Source organism: Rattus norvegicus, chromosome 1 (assembly GCF_021556685.1).
Source record: "Rattus norvegicus strain SHRSP/BbbUtx chromosome 1, alternate assembly SHRSP_T2T, whole genome shotgun sequence".
Classification (NCBI taxonomy): domain Eukaryota; kingdom Metazoa; phylum Chordata; class Mammalia; order Rodentia; family Muridae; genus Rattus; species Rattus norvegicus.
The window spans coordinates 219,435,676-219,453,490 of NC_141534.1; the positions used below are offsets into that span (position 1 = coordinate 219,435,676).

Here is a 17,815-nt window from a genome sequence, read left to right on the forward strand (position 1 = left end):
AACATTCGCTGAAAACCTCGAGCTGCAGGGGGCACTGTTTCTCCTATTGGGTTCAGACTGTTTTGGCCTAGTTTTCCATTGCTAACCTCCCATTTCCTCCTTTCAGAATCAGGATTCTTACTCTACCACAGGCTGTTGGAAGCGACATAATTTGTGAGAGAAATCACAGACCACCATGAGAGTAAAGCCAGTTAAGAGAAGCGGCTCTCACAAGTTGTCCTCTGACATTCACGTGTGCACACACAGGCACACGGAAAACTAAGTATTTTAGAAACTAAACCATTCAAGTGTCTGAGGGTTGTTTTGTTTTGTTTGAGTTTTGTTTTGTTTTGTTTGTTTAACTGATATTTCCAGCTGTTCATTCTAGAAAAATTTGTGGTTGGCATTCTTTTTACTTTACTGTGTTTTCCTTCTGCTTATAAATGAGCAATTCAACAGATGATTGCCATGTAGTGGTGAATAATTCTGCAAACATACTCAGGGCGGAGTTGTGGTAAAAACACTAAAATGTTCCCAGCTTGAGGCGATACAAACCCTGTCATTCGGAAGGGGACGTTTCCTGTGCTGGGTGGGCTACAGAGAAGCTGGGACCTGAGAGTTGAGAACTGAGGGAAGGCAGCCCGAGGTCATCACGTGTCCATGGACATAAATGAGTTACGCCTTGAATATTGTGGATGCCATACTGCATTACCACGAGAAAAGGAGAAATGAGGAAAGTGAAGGGATTGAGGGCCACTGGGAAAAGGTCCAGAGAAGATGGCTGTGTGCACGTCAAGCTATCTCCCAGATAAGAAATCACAAAAAACCAAAGCGATCCAACTGCACGAAAGGAGAAAGAGCGATCGAAAGGAAGAGAAAAGGACTCTACCAGGAGTGGCCTATCTGACTCCCAGTAAAAAGGAACGGTCCCAGCAGTTTCCAATATTGACAAAACCAAAATGGAAAGAGGTAGGAGGAGGGGAGCCTCTCTACCAAAAGCTCATAAATCCTAAAAGTTCCTAGGAAAAAGACGGTTTCTAGTGTCTGCTTTTTACAGATCCACTGAGATATGAAAGACTCATGAAGCCAGAGGGCTTACTTGTCAGGAGGGTCCAGGTCACATACTCTGAAGTAAAAGCTGCCCTTGCCTCTCCCAAAGCCACCTTTTGCCTCATTTAGAGTAGAATTTCTCACTTCTCCTATGTAAAATTTGGGGGTTTTATACTAAAGATACAGTCTTCTCTAAGACTGGCCTTAAACTTGCAACAGGACCATGCTCAAAGGTCTTGTCCCCGATGTGAAAGCTCAAGCAGGGCCTCTCTCTTGAGCCCAGGTCTGTTCAATGCTTGTGGGTTTTCGGGGCACTTATCCCACTTTTCTGGCATTTCTAGCACCCAGGAGGTTGCCATGGCAACTTAGATTTCCAAAGCTTCAGGGACTTTCTGATAAACATTGGTTTTGTTTTGCTTGTTTGTGTGTGTTTGTTTGTGCTTTTTTGACACAGCATCTCCTGCCTAGGTTGACCTCAAACTCCCTATGTAGTCAACCACAATTTTGACTAATGCAAGATACCCAGAGCAGAAAACAGGAAGCCGAGAGCAAACCAGGAGTGGGGAGAGGACTTGGAGTGGGACTATAATCTCTCAAAGCCTGCCCTCAGGGACATAGTTTCTCCAGCAAGGCCACACCTTGTAAACCTTCCTAAACAGTGCTGCCAACTGCAGACCAATGGCTGCATCTGTGGGGTGTCTGTCACTTAAATTACCAGAGTCCGGACCCTGAAGTCACTTCCTCCTCGGTAAACTTGCTTACCTTTGAGATTAATCATTATGGCCTTCATGTATTAAAAAAAATTAGTATTTGAAACATTTTTCCCTCTTCTTCATATAAAAGAATCCCTACTTGGATATCTCAGTAATAAATTAAAGAATTTTTTAAAAAGACTTCCTGTAGTAGCTTGACAAGAGAGATGAGGTTAGATCTCAATCTTGGACAAATAACTAATCGAGGTTCCTACTTAGCATATCAAAGATCTGTTCCTGGGCTGAAGCGTTCAGGAGAGGGGTGGGGTAAGCAAGCCGTACCCTGAAATGTGTGGGGACTGAGGGAGACTGGAAGCACCTGGCAGCCAGATCCGCTCTGATATGTTAAATCACGGCAAGTAGTTTTGGGTTTGGGATCTAACAAGTGAGCCCTAATTAGACTTTCTACTTCCACCCCAGCGATTGTCTTCTGCCTGGTTCTAACAGTTTTGCTCCGGTTTTTGAATACCAGAAGAACAGAAGAATAGGGGACTCTTTACAGAGATCTTTAACAGGGTTTACAAAGAAGTAGTTACTGAACGGAGCCAGAACAGTTTGCACTGACTTCAAACAGATGTTATCAGCCCACGTCCACAAGCTGTTCTAATAGATGTGGGATATTTGCTTTGTTTAAGGTTTCTTTCAACCTCTTGGCTGCTGTCAGCAAATGATTACCACAACATAGACAATACGGGGTCAGGGGAATGGAAGAGTCATATTTTCGGATTAAAGCTAGGTATTTAGTTGAGGCCGAGGACGGCAGGGAAATCCAAGGCATGGTAACTTTGGTTACATTGTTCTTTTTAAGACAGGTTCAGTTTATCCTGGCCGAGTAAACAGGAAGATCGGGAGTTTGTCTACTGAGTCTGGTGGAAGTTCAGTCCCTTTGAAGACAACAGGGACTTTGAAAAAAATGCATCACCCACTTGGACCTACACAAGAAAAGATTTTAAAAAAACTAAAATGTACTGTTTGTTATGAAATATAAAGGGGCGGTGGGCAGGGTCCCTGGTGGGCCCATGGCAAGGTGTCCCGTAAGAAATCACACCATGCAGCAGACCTGGATAAAGAAGGTTTATTTGGGGGAAGAGGGGAGTGAGGGTCTGAAGAAGGGATAGAGGCAGACAAACGGGAGCAGAGCTATGAGAGTAGAAAAGGAGGGACAGAGAAGGACAGAGAGAGGAGCCTGCGAGAAGTGTGGGAACAGAGAGAGAGGAAGTGGGGGAGGGAGCCCGGTGGGGGAGCGATGTGCAAGCAGTCCTTTTTCTATGCTGCCTGGTGCACCTGGTGGGGCAGGCCCAGTCGAATCAACTCTAAGTCAACACTGTTACCATTTCTATGATATAGAGTAATATTAATATTGAGTATGGCTTGGCATAAAGGCACATGCCTTTAGTCCCCACACTCAGGAGGCAGAAGAAAGTGGATCTCTGTAAGCTTGAGGCCAGCTTGGTCTACCTAGCAATTTATAGGACAGCAAGAGCTACAATGTGACTTGGTCTCAAATAAATGGATGAATGGATAAGTAAACAAATAAGGGGTTGGAGAGATGGCTCAGCGGGTAAGAACTCTGACTGCTCTTCCAGAGGTCCTGAGTTCAATTCCCAGCAACCACATGGTGGTTCACAACCATCTGTGATGGGATCCGATGCCCTTTTCTGGTGTGTCTGAAGACAGCTACAGTGTACTTACATACATGAAATAAATACATCTTTTAAAAAAAAAGAAGTAAATAAATAAATGTAAATTAAAGAGTATGATCAATTTGTTGAGCTCAGTTTATTAATTTAATCACTAGGGACTTCTCTTGAGTCTGTAGTTAGAAGCCAGGGTCTCTTGCTGAGCCATTCTCTGCCTCCCTTCCCCTCCCCACCCACCGCACTCCTCCCACTGTGTGCAGAGCTCAGCAGTTTGGGTCTTTGACCCTCTATGGTTTCAGCTGGGGAAGTCGGGAGTGCTGTTAGCGTTCATCAGACCTTTCCATAATTGATGATCTGTCATGAACCACAGGGATCAAGGTTTCAGTTAGTGTCCAAAGGATTTCAACCTGACTCCCCTCAGAAGCCTCCTGGGGCGTGTGTACAGATGAGCCTGGAAGGTCAAGAGTTTAGTCATGAGCAGCTTCCCCACCTTCTGCAGAGGCATGAGCAGAAGAAAAATATCTGCAAACCCCTCCAGCACCAGGACCACCCTGCTTCTGCTTACTACAAACAGCCAGAGGGAACAGGCTAGTTCCTACCTGCTGTAGTTAGTACTGACCACCCAGGAGGCACTTCCCACACCCTGCCTTCATGGACTGCACAGAATATTCATTCCCCTGGCAAATACAAATAACAAAACTGTTAGTTCTGGGTTGTAAGTGTAGGAAAATGCCCAAAATGATTAATGCTAAATTCTCTGCTACAAACCATGAACTGGAGGTCTTGAGGGTTGGGGGTGGGTGGAGGGAAGCCTATGTTAGACATTCTGCAAAGAGGAGTGACTGCTTGGACCTCCTGATTGTGGAGAGTTGGAATGCTGCAGATCCGAAGGCAAATTATGGCAGACTGTCTTTAATCCTTAACACCATGTACTGCCCACCTTTGTGTTTGATCTGATAATACCCTGTGATTTTGTGTGAAATATTTGGTCATCTATCGAGATATCAAATCACTAGCTTCCACCAGCCCCAAAGCTAAGAATGCCGTTCAACAGCACTGGAGACCTGAACAGAAATTTCCTTCCTTCCTTCCTTCCTTCCTTCCTTCCTTCCTTCCTTCCTTCCTTCCTTTTATAACATTTTTTGTGAGTCTTTTGTTGTTGTTGTTGTTCTTGTTGTTGTTTTGTTTTCAAGACAAGTTTCTCTGTGTAGCCCTGGCTGTCAGGAACTTGCTCTGCAGACCAGGTTTGCCTGGAACTATGAGAGCTCCCTGTCTCTACCTCCAGGGTGCTGGGATTAAAGGCCTTGAAAGTCTTTTTATTTTTTTTTAATGTTTTATTTATCTTTATTGTGGGTGCATTGGTGTTTTGCCTGCATGTACATCTGTGTGAGGGCATCGATCTCCTGGAGCTGGAGTTACAGATGGTTGTGAGCTGCCATGTGGGGGGCTGGGAATTGAACCTAGGTCCTCTGGAAGAGCAGCCAGTGCTCTTAACCACTAAGCATCTGTCTGGTTCATTTGATAACATGCCTTTATTTATGTATGACTTTCTTTTCAGCCAAAAAATTATAAAACCATCATGAAACCGTTTCCACACCGAACATGTTGTTTGAGACAACATACATTTGTGTTCCCAAGCCATGGGCATTCATGTTTGGCTCAAGAATAAACTCTCTTTTTGTTCCCTTTGAATGAGAGGATTATTTTGCCAGTTAAAGCAAAGGTAGAAGCTGGGCACGGTGGTATGCCTGTAATCCAGTACTTGAGAGGCAGAGGCAGAAAGATTTCTATGTGTTCTAGGCCAGCATGGATTACATAGCAAGTCCAGCTCAGGTTACACAATGAAGCTTAAATATAAAATAGGAAATGGGGAAGTGGGGTAGAAACTCAGTTACTCAACTTAATTCCAAAATCTAAGCTCCACTACCAACTGCCTCCTTCGTTCACTCCACAGAAAGTCAGCCAGTGAGGTTAGCTCTGATACCTCTAGAACATATTCAAATCCACCCGTCTCCACAGCATGCCCTGGCCCACCCCTGTCTCCACAGCATGCCCTGGCCCACCCCTGTCTCCACAGCATGCCCTGGCCCCAGTCACCACCTTCTTCCCTTCTTACTGCGGCATATCCTTTTAATGCATTCTACCTCCAATCTTCCCTACTCAGCCTACTGCTATCTACCTACCTACCTGCCTGCCTGTCTGTCTGTCTGTCTGAACAGGGTCTTCTGTAGCCTAGGCTGGCTTTGAACTCCTCTGTAGCCTAGAATGGCCACGGATTTCTAGTCCTCCTCCCTCGGCCTCCAGCGTGCTCTGCCAACTGAGTCACGTCTCCAGCCCCAAAGTGAGCTTGTAAACACACAGCTGAGACCCCTGGCTCTTGGAATAAACACCATGCCTCCTCCCACAGCTTCTGGTCTAGCAGGAGGCTTATCAGGTGCCTCTTGCTTGCACACCATGTTCCAGCTGTAGCAGCCACCTTTCTGTGCTTTGGACCGAAAAAATCAGCCCCATGTCGGAATTTTGCTCTTGTTGCCTCCTGTATTACTGGCACCTTGCTTGCACTCAGACCTCTGTGGAAATGTCACCTCTGCAGAAAGACTCTCCTTTCTGAATCTAAATTTGCCACTCAGCCTTGCCATCACATCTGCTGTGTTTTCTTTCCAGCTCTTGTCATTCCTTGATATGATATTATCTGTTCTGTCTACCTGTCCTCCTTATCATAGAAACCCCATGAAAATCTGAGCCAGCACTGCTGTGCTATCTACTCCTAGTGCAGGCCACGACATAAGAAATGCATAGCAAGTATTACTGAGTGGATGGTAAGGAACCAGAGTCTACTTCTTAGCCAGCCATTGTGGCTCATCTACAACCCCAGCACTTAGAAGGCAAGGTCAGGTGGATCTCTGTGAGCTCAAGGCCAGCTAAGGCTACAAAGTGAGACCCTCTCTAAAAAGTGAATCCCAGCATTTGAAAACTGAGTCTAGAGGGCTGCTGTGAATTTGAGGCCACTCTGGGCTGCATAGCAAATACCAAGATGGCTGTGGTTACATAGCAAGACCCTACCTCAACAAAATAAAAAAGAAGGCCATCGAGATCCCCACAGGTAAAGGTGTTGGCAGCAGCTAAGCCTGATAAGCAGCTGTTTGCGGTGAAGGGGAAGAACAGACTCTCATGTCTTCTGACCTCTGTGGTGTGCACACACACATAAACAAATGAGTAAATAAGTAGTTTAAATGTTTTAAAACAAAAAGAGAGAAAGGGACAGGAAGACAGGAATGGAGAAGGTAAGGGAAGAGAGGAGGGGAAGAGGAAGGGAAGAGTGGGTAAAGGGAGAAGAGGGAGGTCAAACCACGGAAGACCAAGGATATAACAGCAGCCACCAGATGCCAGCAGGACCTGAGCTAGGCCCAATCTCCGCTAAAGCCTCCAGAGGCTCCGGGCTGCTCCACTCCCTTCCTGAGTTCAGACTCTCATTCTCCCAAAGTGCAACACCCACTGCTGTAGGTCCCTCGCCCCCGTTTGTGGTCATTTGTTCTGACAGCCATAGGACAAGAATCCACTCCCCCAAATTGCTATGAACTCCCTCCTTTGACTGGGTGTTCCATCTGCTGCCGTGTGTGTGTGTGTGTGTGTGTGTGTGTGTGTGTGTGTGTGTGTCACATTCCCTTATTTCTTGCAGTGGCCAGTCACAGCTTGCAGGGGCCTGGTGTCCATGTGGACAGACTGCAGATGGAGAGTGGAAAAGGAGACATTAGCCTTGCAGAACAAGTCATCAGCACAGTGACTGAAGCCGTGACACAGGTGTTAATGGCAGACCTGAGTGCTTAGCTACCTCAAAGCTCTGCTTGATTCCAGGACTGGCTTTATTTTGGACCAGTCCACATGTAATTAACAACTTTCCCACCTCAGCCTTTAGGTCCTGCCACCAGAGTCGTGTCCCGTCCCCCCCCCCCCCCCCCCGCCCCTGAGCCTGGCCACTGTGGGGTGGGTTTTTAAGCCTTGCAGTCTGACTGGTACTTACTTAATTACAAAATGACCGCTGCTGACAGATGACCACAATGTGTCTGGTTCAGAGGTTTTGTCCGGGTTGTTCCTCAGCTCCAATCCATTGGTGGAGATCCAAGTTCGGGGTGTTCACTGGAGCCTTCCCAGGTAAAGAGAAAGGGATAGTGAAAGAAATGTAAAAAGCACAACCAAAGCTGTGGGTGAGCACCGGGGTGGGCGGGCCTGAGGATTAGAAGTTCAGAACTGGGCTGGAGAGATTGCTCAGTGGCTAAGAGCATTTGTTGCTCTTACAGAGGCCCTGGGTTTGACTTCCAGCACCCACTGGTAGCATCTGTAACTCCAGACTGAGGAGATGTGAGTCATGTATGTGGTACACTTACCTACATGTATGCAAAACATGCATAAAAATAATTTTTAAAAAAGGAAATAAATTCAAGATCGCAGGCTGGAAAAAGTGCTTTCTGAGCAATCGTGAGGGCCTGAGTTCCCATCTCCAGAACCTGTGTCAAACCAGGCAGAGCACCATGTACACCTCGGGGCTTTACAGTCAGATGGGGCTAGACCTGCAAGCTCAGGAGCCAGCTAGCCTGGTGTACACACAGAGCAGAAACCACAATAGAGACCCTGCCTTAAGGAAGATGGAAACCAAAAGACCCATGATGGGGTTGTACTCTGACCTCTACCTATATGTCATGGCACACACACATACACATGCACATATCACACGTATAAAGAGGCATGGTACCTATGTATGTTCGATTACACACATTACAGAACGCACACATGTGAAGGGAAAAGATGTTCCACAGAAGACCATCCAGAAAACATAAATAAATAAAACAATGAAATCCCAAGAACTTCAGGGTTCTTTGTTCAATAGAAAGTAACTCTGAACAATAAAGTTTGTGTTTAAGCAAAAAAGGAATCCTTCTGTGTCTAGTTAGAAAATGACAGAAAATCTGGAACGGTGGACGTTTTCCTAAGTCTGAACTCTGGGTTTTACTGTAGTTGTTTTTCTTTGTTATTGTGTCCCTCCCCCTTTTTGTTCTTTGTTTCATTTTGTTTTATTTTCAAGACAGTTTCTCGGGTTGGGGATTTAGCTCAGTGGTAGAGCGCTTACCTAGCAACCGCAAGGCCCTGGGTTCGGTCCCCAGCTCCGGAAAAAAAAAAAAAAGAAAAAAGAAAAGACAGTTTCTCTGTGTAACCCTGGCTGTCCTGGAACTCACTCTGTAGACCAGGCTAGCCTTGAACTCAGAAATCTGCCTGCCTCTGCCTCCCAAGTGCTGGGATTAAAGGTGTGCACTACCACTATAGACGCTTTCTCTTTTACTGTGCTTTTCTCCCACCTTCTCTTCCACCCAGCCTTCTTGGCAGAACCTAGGACTCTTGCTTCGAGAGAAGAGACTCTACAAACTGTCCTGTGGTCCCATGGGACCCCCCCCCACTACAAAGAGCCAACAGGAAACACCCCACTTCAGCCTGAGCCTGTATGAGAGGTGAGGATGGGGTGGGAGCTTTTCTGAACTCCTTCTCTTCCTCTTCTCCTCCCCTCCTCTTCCTCCTCCTCTTTTTTATTGTTTAATAGACTTTCCCCTCCTGTTGTCCAAATGTAGAAAATAGTAAAAATTCTTATGAAGCAAGCACTAAAGAAGAACAGAAAATTTCAGTTAGGGATAGTAAGTAACATTGTGTGATAAAAATGTGAAGTTTTAGGAGTTGGAGAGAATGTTCAATGGTTAAGGCTAAAGCTGTTCTACAGGCTGGAGAAGGAGCTCATACTGCTTTTACAGAGGACCCAGGTTTGAGTCCTATATCAGAGAGTTACAGGTGATTACCTGTAACTTCAGCTTCAAGATCACCTTCCTCTTCCTCTTCAGGTTCCTGCACTCATGTACACGTACTCTGTTCCCCTTGACCACACAGACACATATACATATACATAAGCTAAAAATAAAATAAAACTTAAAGAAAGAATATGTACTACTCTTGCAGATGACATAAGTTTAGTTCCCAGAGTAGGCATCTCATGACTGTGTGTAATTCAATGCGGTCTTCTGAACTCTGAGGGTACCTGCACTCACTCAGATACAAAAACAGACATATAATTAAGAATGTCTCGGGGTTGGGGATTTAGCTCAGTGATAGAGCGCTTGCCTAGAAAGCGCAAGGCCCTGGGTTCGGTCCCCAGCTCCAAAAAAAAAGAAAAAAGAAAAAAAAAAAAAAGAACGTCTCTGTCTACAGTGGACCTTTACTAATGACCAGTTGTTTTTTGTTGTTCTGTGTTTTAAGTCCAAACAGAAGCTGAACGTGGTGGTTTACACCTGCAGTCATCTTGGCCTGTGAAGCATGAACAGGAAGCTGGAGGGAGAGACACATGAAGCCTAAGTATTATGCTCTAGAAGCTTCTGGCATCATTACTTTACAACTCTGACCATGTTCTGCTCCTCTTAGTTTCTTTCTGTTGCTTGCCTCATAGGCTTCCCCATCTTCATCTAATGAAGACCAGCTTTCTGCTCCCACATGGGGGACACAGAGAGCAGGCCAGTCTTTCTGGGGTTGAGGATTAGGCCCTACCAGCATGTTGTAAGACAGGGGCTCAGGACCTGCTGAGCTATGAGGATAGTACAATGACACATGGTCATGGGCTCCACTGCTCTGAGGGCAAAGTCCCTTTGCTGCCCATGGCTGCAGACTGCTCTCTTAACTAGAGCAAAACATGTCACAGAGGCCAGAGGAGGAAGTGGAGGATTGCTGTAGTAGTTCATGACCACGTGCTTCCTGGTGATGGACTAGAATGTTCTTAGGGTTCTTTTCGCTCCATGAGTGCAGTGCTGGGCACTTTGCCAGAGAGCTTATACAAAGCTTTTGACATCTTATGGCTGAAACTGACAACATCCCTGTTGAGTAGGCTGGGCAGACCCAGTGCTGTAGGCAGAGTCCTGTCCTCAGACGAGGAAGCTGAGTCCTGAGAGGTGACTTGACCTGGCCTAAGATTGCGTAACTGGCAGGAGACAGAGTCTTGCCTGGAACTCGGGTCTTAACTGTGGGGAAATGTGCAGGGCATAGTGACACAGCCATAGTGGTAACATCCTGAAACTTATGGCATTGTGCAAAGATGTAGAGGAAGGTCCCCCAGATTTTGTTGACTAAAGACTTCTAAAATGTCATCATCTCTGACAGCCACAGGGGAGTGTGGATGGGTGGTTGCAGGATCCCTCACAGATCCCCTTTCTTCCCCTACCAACCTCCTTTCCTTTCTTCCCTAAACTGGGAAAACCTTTAGTTACTGTTACAGTTTGGAAATAGCTAAAATAAATCCTCCAAAGGCTTGTATTTTACAAGCTGGGCTTCCAGTACAATGGATTGGTGCTGAGGGTGTAGCTCAGTTTGGAGAATGCTTGCCTAGAATGCATAAAGCTCTGAGTTCAGTACTTAGCACTGCATAAAATCAGACCTGCTAGTGCGTTGGGATGTAGGTGTGGAAGGATCAGAAATGTAAGGTCATCCTGAGCTACAGCATAAGTTTGAGACCAGTTTGGGCTACATAAGTCCCTGTCTCAAACAACAAAAAGTGTGCGGGGAGTGCTGACTGAATAAGTGTGCATTGTAGACATAGACAAGGCCACGGCAAGGACCACAGTGCCTCAGACTCAGGTGAGGCTCAGACACATGATAAAGCCTTCTCTGGTCCCAGTGTGAGTGTGCAAAAGGAGCAATTGCCCGACGTGTGCAAAAGCTGACAACTGCAGCTTCTGTCTCCTGGATGACAACAGTCTGAGACTGCTCCCCCACAGAATCCTCCTTCCAAACACTTCTCCTTATGCTGTACATAATAAAGCCTAGTTTCCAGGTAACATGGCAGGTGCTCTCCATCAGAGCCAGCACAGCCCACCTGATCCCAGCTTTTCTGTACTTGTATCCGCCATTTCCTCATTTCCAAGTTGCCCCAATCAGGTTTCTCAGGACCAAGCTGTACAGAATGAGGAAGTGGTTGATTCAGGTCTCATAAAACTAAATTAATTCTTGAGAGGATAGCTTATTGCAAAGGATGAAGCCTAGCCCTTCTGAGACTTCATTATTTCTTGCTTTGAATGTTCTTTTGTGCATGGTAGGTATCACTTTTGTGATTCCATCCATGGTGAGGCCCTCATACAAGTGACATGATCTTGGTCTTACCTCTAGAAATTTAAGTTAATTAAGTCCCCTTTTAAATTAATAAGATTGCTAGCCCCAGGTATTTTGTTATAACAACACAAAATGGACTAACTGTACTACAGTGAGAAGAACACTGTGTCTAATGGGAACCCCTGGCAGGGACATAGGTGCTGTTCCAGCCCCAACACTAAATGAAGGACTCTCTGGTATGGCCAAGAGACCCATGGCCATGGAGCCCACAAGGCTAGGGATCAATTTCTGTTCCTGGACTCTTAGTTTTTTGTATCAGTTTTCTTATCTCTTAAAAGAGATGCTGGGCTGGAGAGATGGCTCAGCAGTTGAGAACACCGACTGCTCTTCCAGAGGTCCTGAGTTCAATTCCCAGCAACCACATGGTGGCTCACAACCATCTGTAAAGAGATCTGATGCCCTCTTCTGGTGTGTCCGAAGACAGCTACAGTGTACTTATATATAATAAATGAATAAATCTTTAAAAAAAAAAAAGAGATGCCATCAATAACACAGGGTCATTGTAAGGATTCAATGACAAAAGCTTTTCATGCTGTTCCTGACATATAATAAATAGTCCACGTTGCAGCTGAATGTGTATGTGTGCAAGTGTGTGAACATTTGTGTGTATGTGTTTGTGTGTGTGAGTGAGACAGACAGACAGACAGGCAGACAGACAGATAAGCTGACTCACTTTATACCCTAGGCTATTCTTGAACTCACAATTTTCTGGCCTCAGTCTCTCAAATGCTAGGATTACAGATATCTATCACCATACATGGCTTTAATTATTATTTATATAATTTATGTTTATTATCACTCGTTTTTATAACTATCACTTAGTAAACAGTTGCCTCTGTTTACTTCAGGCTCGCAACACAAAGAATTGTTTTCATTTCAATTAAACGCACAGAGCTGAAGCTGGGAACGTAGCTCAGGCTATAAAGTATCCACCTAGCCAGCACGGGACAGGCAAGCCCAGTGTGGTAGCAAGTTCTTATAACCTCAGAGCTCAGAAGATACGGTGGGAAGATCAGAAAGAAGTTCAAGGCCACTGTGAGTGCATAGCAAGTTAAGAAGTTAAGAGGCCAGCCTGGATACCATGAGAACCTATCTCAAAAAAAAAACAAAAAAAACAAAACAAAACAAAACAAAACAAAAACAAAAACAAACAAAAAAACCAAACAAACAAACGAAAAAGAGCAGGTTAAACTATGTCTAGGAGAGAAAGTCCCGGCCACCATCAGCCTCAGCTAATCTACAAATGGCTGCAAGATGCGTATGGGTCCAGTTAGGCAAAAGCAAGGGGATGGTAAATGTTTGTACTGTAGAAGGGGCAGAGGGGAAGGGACTCATTTGAGAAACTCTCTTTTGTCAAATGAACTCTCCATTTGATTGACACATGAGAAAATGCTACGTGATTGGAATCTCCAAGTAGCTGCACCCACATTCCTCAGTTGTCAGCATTCTGCACTGAGAGGCCGGAGAAGGTGAGGCTGAAGAGTATGTGGTTGACTGTAGAGAGGGAGGCAGAAGAAGGAAGAATTCTGAACTGGGGTGAGAATGATGAACCCTTGGTCAGAAGGGGAGAGGAGGGGAGAGGGGGAGAAAGAAGGGAGAAAGAAAAGGAAGGGGAGAGGAAGGGAGGGAGGGAAGAATTCCCAGACAGTCTGGAGGACAAGACAAGTAACAAATCCTTAAAAAGCAATTACCCATATCTCTATCATGCCCTTATACAAAGAAATGTTCAGCTTTTTCCCAGAAAAAAAGGAAATTTAAAATCGTTTATTGGGGGAGTTATGGGAGGGTGTTTGCTTGTCTTTAGATAAGGGCTCACAATTTAGCTCAGTCCAACTTGGAATTCCCTATGTTGCCCAGGAAGGCTTTGAATTCACGGTGCCCTCCGATCTCAGCCTCCCTAGTACCGAAATCACAGGGGTGAGTCACCCTACCCTCGTTATAGTCTCTTGTGTGCATATATATGTGCACTGTTCTTGTGTGTGCCTATATACATGTGTGGCATGTGCTTGTGGAGGACAGAGTTCAACATCAAATGCCAAATGCCTTACTCTTTTTCCTCATTCTTTCTTTCTTCCACCCAGCCCCCAGCCCCCCATTTTTCTTCTTTTTGGCTCTGTCCATGTTTGAATGGAAAGAAATAAGAGAATATTCTGGAAAGAAGTCTGAGGTACTTCAGAGGTCACTACTGAGAAAATTTCCAAGTGGGTGCTGCTGCTGCTGCCTGGCCCTAACTATGGGGGTACTCTTTGCTGGAAACAAAAATTGGGTATAATCTTGAATATTCTCACCCCTCTATGTATTTGCAGAAATATATTTGGGGTACATGTCATAGGTAGCAAGAGGTAACTTAATGTAGTGGTTTGAATAAATTGGCCCCACAGGCTTCGTCCCTAGTTCCTGGAACTATTTGAGAAAGATTAGAAGGTCCAGCCTTTAGGAGGAGGTATGTTTCGGAGCACAGGCTTTCAAAAGACCTTGATACCTACCTGCTTGCTTGCTGCCATGTTCCCCACCAAGAGGGTTATGGAGTCAGTCTCTGAAATGATAAGCCCCCATTAAACACTTCCTTCTCCCCTCCTTCTTGGTTTTTCAAGATAAGATTTCTACCCTGGAGCTTGCTCCACAGTCCAGGCTGACCTTGAACTCACAGGTGTCCCTGTGCCTCTGGCTACCAAGTACTGGCATTAAAGTCATATAGCTTAAATGCTTTCTTCTATAGGATGCTTTGGTTTTGGTCATAAAATAGAAAAGTAACTAAGAAACCAAATAAGTCAAGGACTTTGGAGGCAGGCAGGCCACATAGACCTAAGGATTGAGGATGGGATCCAGACTTCCTGAATAATTTGCATAGGAAACTGCCTCTGTGGCTGAGTATGGTGACATTAACTTGTCTCCTTGGATAAGAAATGCTCCCACCTCTGTATTTAAGAATGCTACCATCCTCTCTGGCTGACCTTGGTCATCCCAAAGCAACTTAACTGTTATTGAAGGATCTCCAGCAATTCTGAGGAGCAGCAAGGACACACTTCAGTCTGGCTTGTGAGCCTTTGGGGTGAAATGTCAGATACAGACAGGAGTCAACCACCAGGCCTTCATCACCCAAGAAACTCTTGGTACTCTGGCCAGTCCTACACTGTTACATCCTTTCCATTGTCCTCTAGCCAAAACCAAAGCACACTGGTCACTCCTTGCCTATCAAACATCTGCAGGTCTAATGCAGCAGGTCTATCTGCACAGCACTCTCACTTTTCAGTTCGAATGCAGAGTACAAGTTCTTAGAGGCATGTTCTCAGTGTGTCTTCAAGACTCTGCTCCCAGGCCTGTACAGAGGTAGAGGAAAGTCTTAGGCAATTTGTTTGATGGTTTGTGGTGCTGGAGAAGCCATGGCCTCTTTGACTCTAGGGAAGCACTGAGCTACTAAGCCATACCTCAGCTCCTCCCCCACACTCCCTACCTTCTTTCCTTTATAGATGGTTCATCAGATTTTTTCCCATCTGCCTAAAATATTGAAAAGGACACCTTAGGCAGCAGAACTTCTCCAGGACAATCCAGAATGTTCTAAATGGACTGGCAATGCTCGGGCCACTGTGGTTCCAGCGTGAATCCATTCTAAAAGACCTGTGTTGAGATTTTCAGAAATTTTTATCCTTTTTAAAAATTGTTTTTGTTTTGAGACAGGATCTCATAGCCCAGGGTTACAAAAATGTGGCACCTTGCCCAGCACACAGTTCTGGGGTCCAATTCAAGGCCTTGCACATGCTAGGCAAGTATTCTGTAACTGAGTTTTATCCTAGTCCTTTTTTGGGTTTAAGTATATTTTTAATTTTCATTATTTTAGCCATGGTACACATGTATGAGGCGGCATGCATCACTTCCATGCATGGGACTGTCTACCGCAATGGCTTTATAACTTCCTCATATTTCACTTTGTTCTGATGTTAAGTCTTGAGCCAGGTGTGGTGGCTCATGACTATAACCCCGTCCCTTGGGGTACTGAGGCAGGAGGTTTGTAAGTTTGAGCTCAGCTTGGGTTACTTGCCAGTTCTGTGCTAGCCTGAGCCACAGAATGAGACCTTGTCTGTCTGTCTGTCTGTCTGTCTCTCTCTCTCTCTCTCTCTCTCTCTCTCTCTCACACACACACACACACACACACACACACACACACACACACATATGATGGGGTGGCTCAAATCTGAGGTGACAGATTTTTCCAGGTACCCTAACCTGATCATTACACATGAGACATACAGAACTTGTTTTAAATACATTCACAGCCCTCTCTACTATATATTTCAAATAGTCAATCAATTATCACCCATCATGTCACTGAACTATAGAACACTAGAAGTCATTTCTTTCCCCTCCCACCCACCCTTTTCAGCATCATCTAAATAGCATCAGTTCATGAAAGATCATCTTGTTGATCTGCAGGAAGTTGCCCAATAGAGTGGATTGATGCCCAGGAATCATTAAACTATGTCATTAAGTAATGGTGACAGGAAAAACATATGAATACCAAGAAGCAATCCTGAGACAAAGTCTCTTTGGGCCTTGCCTCTTAGAGCTCACCCACTGCAGGGCATGCAGAAACGGTGGGCAAGCTCCAGGGAACACCTGCATGCCTTTAGCCTTTCCCAGAAGACTCCTGACAGGTGTCCAGGCAGGGGTCTTCTTTGCCATCATAGCATAAAAGGAAACTCTCACAATGTCTGGAGCCCTTGGTATCCTGCAGATGTAGGAGGAGGATATCTTCAAATTGTTTGCCACAGGAACCCACTTAGGTGGCCAGGCCTTTGACTTCCAGATGGGACAGGACATATATAAACGGAAAGGGGATGGTGCCTGCATAGTACGTCTGAAGAAAACTTGAAAATATGATCTGGAGTTCAGAAAGATCTAGCCTTGACCAATAGACCAAGCCTTGACTATTTTGCATTTACGTAGCAAAGAGATCCCCGTAAGAGACTCAATTGTCAGGCAAACATGTAGCCAAATGAGTCATCAGCTTAGGAAGTTAGCGAGGTACAGATATGGACTGGGCCTGGTAAGCAGGCAGGGGGAGCAGGAGAAGCAGAGAGTGGGGCTGGGAGATAACTTAGTAATGCATCTATCATGTAGGCAGGCCTGAAGATCCATCTGATCCCCAGAACCCACATTTAAGGAAAGCCAGACATTGCCAGGCAGTAGTGGCATATACCTTTAATCCCATCAGTTGGGAGGCAAAGGCAAACAGATCTCTGGATCTCTGTGAGTTGTGGGCCAGCCTGGTCTACAGAGCAAGTTCTAGAACAGCCAAGAAAGCCTACACAAAACCACCAAACCAAACCAAAAATAGCCAGGCGTGCTGACATATTCTTAAAAGCAAACCACTGGAGAGGCAGAGCTAGATGGATGCTGGGGACTTGCTTGTCTAAGTCAGCAATGACACTCAAGGTTGATCTCTGGCTTCAGCACTATGTACACACAGGTGCACACATACAAACCCAAACTAGAAACAAAGGGAGGAAGAGGAGGGGAAGGGAAAGGATGGAGGAGAGGGAAAGGGAAGGGAAAGGGAAAAGAGGTGACTCTTTTGAAAGCCCAGACCCACACGGAGTCTCTCTGTACAGCTTCCTTAAAAAGCCCATATGGATACTTTTTTTTCCTAAACTCCTGACCATGAGCTTATATCGAAACGTTTTCGTAAAGACATCTTTTGATTGTATGTATGTGGAGGATGTGTGCACATGCGTGCACATGAAGGGCAGAGGCATCAGATCCCCAGAACTGCAGTCACTGGCTAAACTCAGTCAGGTCCTCTACAAGGGAAGTACGTGCCCTTGATTGCTGTGTCATCTCTCCAGACCTGAGATGTCTTGGGGGATGGGAGTGGAGGTTGGAGGGGGAGGGGAGGGAAGGGAAGTGGAAGAAAAGGAAAATGAGGGAAGGAGGGGAGAATAGAACCAAGGGTGTGTGTGTGGGGGGGGGGGGGGACTCCATTGTGGAAAAAGACAGGAGCACAGCAGTAGTTAACCACGGGTTAGCTCAGACTGGAAATCTCATTACCTAGAAACAGAGCAGCTGGCTTCCCACCTCACACAAAGGTGAACGCGTTACGCATAGTCAGCGCCCTTGAGGAAGGACAACTCACAGGGCCACAGACACAGAGTGACTGACGTCAAGTGGGGAAGTCGTAGACCTTATTGCACTGAAAAGTGCTCAAAA

At 45.5% G+C, this 17,815-nt stretch overlaps 1 long non-coding RNA gene across 5 annotated transcripts in view; it reads right to left on the reverse strand.

The window, feature by feature from the left end:
• Nucleotides 1-17,815, reverse strand: part of LOC102552566 (uncharacterized) — a 69,105-nt gene that overhangs the window by 8,000 nt on the left and 43,290 nt on the right. For 4 of the 5 annotated variants that reach the window (NR_190418.1, NR_190419.1, NR_190417.1 and 1 more), the window contains one exon: nucleotides 7,443-7,565. This is a non-coding gene — a long non-coding RNA (uncharacterized LOC102552566). Of the gene's footprint in view, nucleotides 1-3,541; nucleotides 3,873-4,020; nucleotides 4,099-7,442; nucleotides 7,566-17,815 lie in introns of those variants that run through there. The other variant, NR_190420.1, reaches the window with a different exon arrangement.